Raw genomic sequence first — 5438 nt, 5'->3', positions numbered from 1 at the left:
TGGGAAATATTGGCCACCCCTCACCGCCTCGCAAGCGGTACGAGCACACAAAAGAGAAATTTATTTTGAAAATTAGAGATGGCACATACAAATTTGCTTAGAACGACAAAAGAATACCACATATAGGTAGGTATAGTGGAATCATGTGCCAAAACTGGTTTAAAGGATTTTGGATGCACAAGTAGTGATCATACTTAGTGCAAAATGAAGGCTAGCAAAAGGTTGAGAAGCGATCAACCAAGAAACGAATAATCCCATAAGCGAGCATTGAGCATAATTAACACAGAATAATGCACTAGAAGTAGGATGTAATTTCATTGCATGACTATTGACTTTCGTGCTTGCATAGGGAATCACAAACCTTAACACCAATATTCTTACTAAAGCATAAGTACTCATCAACATGACTCACATATCACATCATCATATCTCAAAACTATTACAAAGAATCAAGTTTATTTTGTCCAATGATCTTCATGAATTTTTTATTATATCCTTCTTGGATATCTATCACTTTGGAACTAATTTTCATGTGTTGCTTTTGATAAGCTCAAACAAATATAAGTGAAGATCAGGAGCATAGTTTTTCTTTCTCTCAAATTAATTTAAGTGAAGCAAGAGAGAATTTATTGAAAATTTTACTAACTCTAAAATAAATCTAAGTGAAGCAAGAGAGCATTTCTTCAAAAAAAAAATACTAAAGCACACCGTGCTCAAAAAGATAGAAGTGAAGCACTAGAGAAATTCCATAGCTCATAAAAAAATAAGTGAAGCATAGAGATAAATTCTAACAAGTCATGGCATAATTTTGGATCTCTCAAATAGGTGTGTCCAGCAAGGAATAAAGACTTAAAACAAAAATCAAAACAAGCAAAGACTCATATCATACAAGATGCTCCAAGCAAAACTCATAGTATGTGACGAATATATAGCTTCGAGTAAAATACCGATGGTCGTTAGAAGAAAGAGGGGATGCCACTCGGGGCATCCCCAAGCTTAGTTGCTTGCTTATATTTGGATAATAGCTTGGGATGCCATGGGCATCCCCAAGCTTAGGCTCTTCTTACTCCATATTCCTTCATCCATCGTTACATCACCCAAAACTTGAAAACTTCAATCACACAAAACTCAACAAAACCTTCGTGAGATCCGTTAGTATAAGAAAACAAATCACTACTATAAGTGTTGTTGCAAAACAATTCATATTTTATTCTTGCATTATATCTACTTTATTCCAACTTTTCTATGCCAAAAAATCTTGAAAGAAAACCATAGAATCATCAAAACAAGCACACAATGCAAAGAAAACAGAATCTATCGAAAACAGAACAGTTTTTAGCAATCTGGGTATTTCGAATACTTTCGTAACTCCAAAAATTTCTGAAAAATTAGGACGACTTGAGAAATTTATATATTAATCTTCTGCAAAAAGAATTGGTATTTTATCATGCTCTGGTTAAAAACTAAAATTATTTTGGTGAGCGCAAAAGTTTGTGTTTTTTAGCAAGATCAAACAACTATCACTCACGAAGATCCTAAAGGCTCTACTTGGCACAAACACTAATTAAAAAAAACACAATTATAATAGTAGCATAATTTTGCAAACACTCAATAACAGATAGCAAAAAGAAAAAATAAATTTTATTCATTGGGTGGCCTCCCAACAAGCACTATCGTTTTACGCCCTTAGCTAGGCATAAATCAAGAATCTAAGTTTTGTCATGTTTGGTCCTAGATCAATAAGATGCCCTCATGATTGATTAATATGGTGGCCTAGTTCTTGTTCTAGGAAAGTGTTACATGCCCTTACTTAATGGAAATTGGAACTTAATATTGCCTTCTTTCATATCAATCACGACACCGATAGTGCGTAAAAACGGTCTACCAAGAATAATTGGACAAGACGAATTGCAGTCAATATCAAGAAAAATAAAATCTATGGGCACATAATTCCTATTTGCAAGAATAAGAACATCATTAATTCTTCCCATATACTTTTTGAAAGTAGAATCCGCCAAGTGCAGATTTAAAGAACACTCTTTAATATCGGTAAGACCAAGCACATCATATAAAGATTTCGGAATTGTAGAAACACTAGCACCCAAGTCACATAAAGCAAATCACACATAATTTTTAATAATGACTTTGATAGTAGGTTCCTGTTCATCATGTAATTTTCTAGGAATTGAAACTTCTAATTCCAATTTTTCTTCCAAAGATTTCATCAAAGCATCAACAATATGTTTAGTAAAAGCTTTATTTTGTTCATAAGCATGGGGTGAATTCATCATGGATTGCAACAAAGAAATACAATCAATCAAAGATAAATTATCATAATTGAAGTCTTTGTAATCCAAAAGAGTGGGAACATCACTAGTTAAAGTCTTGAGCTCTTCAAACCCACTTTTATCAATTTTCTCAACAAGATTTTCACCCTCCGAATTATCGGGATGCCTTCTAGCTAAAGTTGACTCTTCTTCAGTACTTTTTTCATCAATCTTAATTTTACTAAAAAAGGAATAAACAGAAGAAACACCAATCATTTTTAAGATCTTCATCACTTTTATGAAAATAATCACTAGAAAATGCTTTTTAAAAAAATCTCTTTTATCTCTAAGCATAGTGGTTCTTTTCTTACTTTCATCCATAGAAACATAAAGGGATTTAATTCATTCCTCAACATTAGGCACAAAAAATTTCATATTGAGATTTTCTACATCATGAGAAACTCTATCAAAACTTCTAGACAAATGATCAATCTTATTCAACTTTTCTTCCATTGTATTATTGAAAACTTTTTGCGTGTTGATAAATTATTTAATATTATTCTCAAGATCAGAGGTGTTCCTATTATTATTGTAAGAAGTATTACCATAGGAATTACCATAATTATTAGAGGAATTACTAGGAAAAGGCCTATGAATAAAATTACCTCTATAAGCATTGTTATTGAAATTGTTTCGCGAGATAAAATTCACATCTACGGCATCACTATTTTGCTCAATCAAAGTAGACTAAGGCATATCGTTGAAATCAATAGGAGCACTTTTACTAGCAACCAATTTCATAAGAGCATCAACTTTTTCACTCAAAGAAGAAATTTCTTCAACCGAATTAACTTTTTTACTAGTAGGAGCTCTTTCGGTATGCCATTGTGAATAATTTGCCATAATATTATCAAGCAATTTGGTAGCTTCACCCAAAGTAGTTTCCATAAAAGTACCACCCGCGGCAGAATCTAAAAGATTACGAGAAACAAAATTCAACCCCGCATAAAAAAAATTCTATGATCATCCAAAGATTTAACCCATGAGTTGGGAAATTCCTTAGCATCATTTTCATCCTTTCCCAAGATTGTGAAACATGCTCATGCTCAAGTTTCTTGAAATTCATGATTTGGGTTCCAAGGGAAATATTTTTTGTGGGCGGAAAATACTTAGTAATGGAAGCATCTTTGCACTTATTCCAAGAATCGATACTATTGCGAGGCAACAAAGAAAACCAAAATTTTGCATGATCTCGCAAAGAAAACGGAAATAATTTCAACTTCACAACATCATTGTCCACATCTTTTTTATTTTGCATATCGCATAATCCCACGAATGTGTTAAGATGGGACGCGACATCCTCATTAGGAGTACCAGAAAATTGATGTTTCATAACAAGGTTCAGTAAAGCGTTATTAATATCAAAAGACTCTATAGTAGTGGCGGGAGGAGCAATCGGATTGCCAAAAAAATTGTTGTTGTTGGTATTGGAGAAATCACACAACTTGGTGTTCTCTTGAGTCATTGTGACTACGCAACAAGATTGCACTCAAAAACAGATCCGGCAAGAAAACAGTGAACGAAAAAGAGGGCGGATAAAATGGCAAATTTTTGTGAAGTGGGGGAGAGGCAAACGAGAGGCAAATGGCAAACAATGTGAATTGCAAGGAGATGTGATTTTTGATTAGGAACCTGGTAGATGTTGATGATCCTCCCCGACAACAGCGCCAGAAATTTCTTTTGATGTCTGCTAGAACTACGTCGGTATTTCCCCAAAGAGGAAGGGATGATGCAACACAACAACGGTAGGTATTTACCTTAGTGATGAGACCAAGGTTATCGAACCAGTAGGAGAACCAAGCAACACTACGTAAACAACACCTGCACACAAATAACAAATACTCGTAACCCGACGTGTTAAAGGGGTTGTCAATCCCTTTCAGGTAACGGCGCCAGAAATTGGCAAATGGACATGAGAGAGTTGTAATAATTGATAGATCGAATGCCAAATAAAATAAAGTGTAGCAAGGTATTTTTGTATTTTTGGTTTAATAGATCTGAAAATAAAAGCAAAGGAAAATAGATCGCAAAGGCAAATATGTTAAAGAAGAGACTCGGGGGTTGTAGAACGAGAAAAATAGCAAATGGTGGGTAAACAAATTACTGTTTGGGAATTGATAGAACTTCAAATAGTCATGATGTTATCCAGGCAATGATCATTATATAGGCATCACGTCCAAGATTAGTAGAGAGACTCCTACCTGCATCTACTACTATTACTCCACACATCGACCGCTATCCAGCATGCATCTAGTGTATTAAGTACATGGAGAAACAGAGTAATGCAATAAGAACGATGACATGATGTAGACAAGATCTATTTATGTAGAAATAGAACCCATCTTGTTATCCTTAATGGCAACGATACATACGTGTCATTTCCCCTTTTGTCACTGGGATCAAACACCGTAAGATCGAACCCATCACAAAGCACCTCTTCCCATTGCAAGATAAATAGTTCAAGTTGGCCAAACAAAACTCAAATATCGGAGAAGAAATACGAGGCTATAACCAAGCTCAGAGTTCATCGGATCCCAAAAAACACACCGCAAAAGAATTACATCATATGGATCTCTAAGAGACCATTGTATTGAGAATCAAACGAGAGAGAGGAAGCCATCTAGCTACTAACTACGGACCCGTAGGTCTACAAAGAACTACTCACGCATCATCAGAGAGGCACCAATGGGCATGATGAACCCCTCCGTGATGGTGTCTAGCTTGGATCTGGTGGTTCTGGACTCTGCGGTGGCTGGAATTGATTTTCATCGACTACCCTAGGGTTTCTGCAATATTGGGGTATTTATAGAGCAAAGAGTCGGTTGGGAGGCACCCAAGGTGGGCACAACCCACCAGGGCGCGCCCGGGCCTCCATGCGTGCCCTGGTGGGTTGTGCTCCCCTCGGAGCACCTCCCAGGCACTTCTTCGGCCCATTGGATGTCTTCTGGTCCAAAAAAATCCACAAAAAGTTTCGCTGCATTTGAAATCTGTTTGGTGTTGATTTCCTGCAATGTCAAAATATGCAAAAAAAATAACTGGCACTTGGCACTATGTCAATAAGTTAGTACCAAAAATGATATAAAATGATTATAAAACATCCAATAATGATAA

The sequence above is a fragment of the Triticum urartu genome, chromosome 3A (assembly GCF_056163025.1).
Source record: "Triticum urartu cultivar PI428250 chromosome 3A, HENAU_Tu73, whole genome shotgun sequence".
In the NCBI taxonomy this organism is placed as follows: domain Eukaryota; kingdom Viridiplantae; phylum Streptophyta; class Magnoliopsida; order Poales; family Poaceae; genus Triticum; species Triticum urartu.
The sequence above is the reverse complement of the archived record's forward strand: the minus strand, read 5'-3'. Positions refer to the sequence as shown.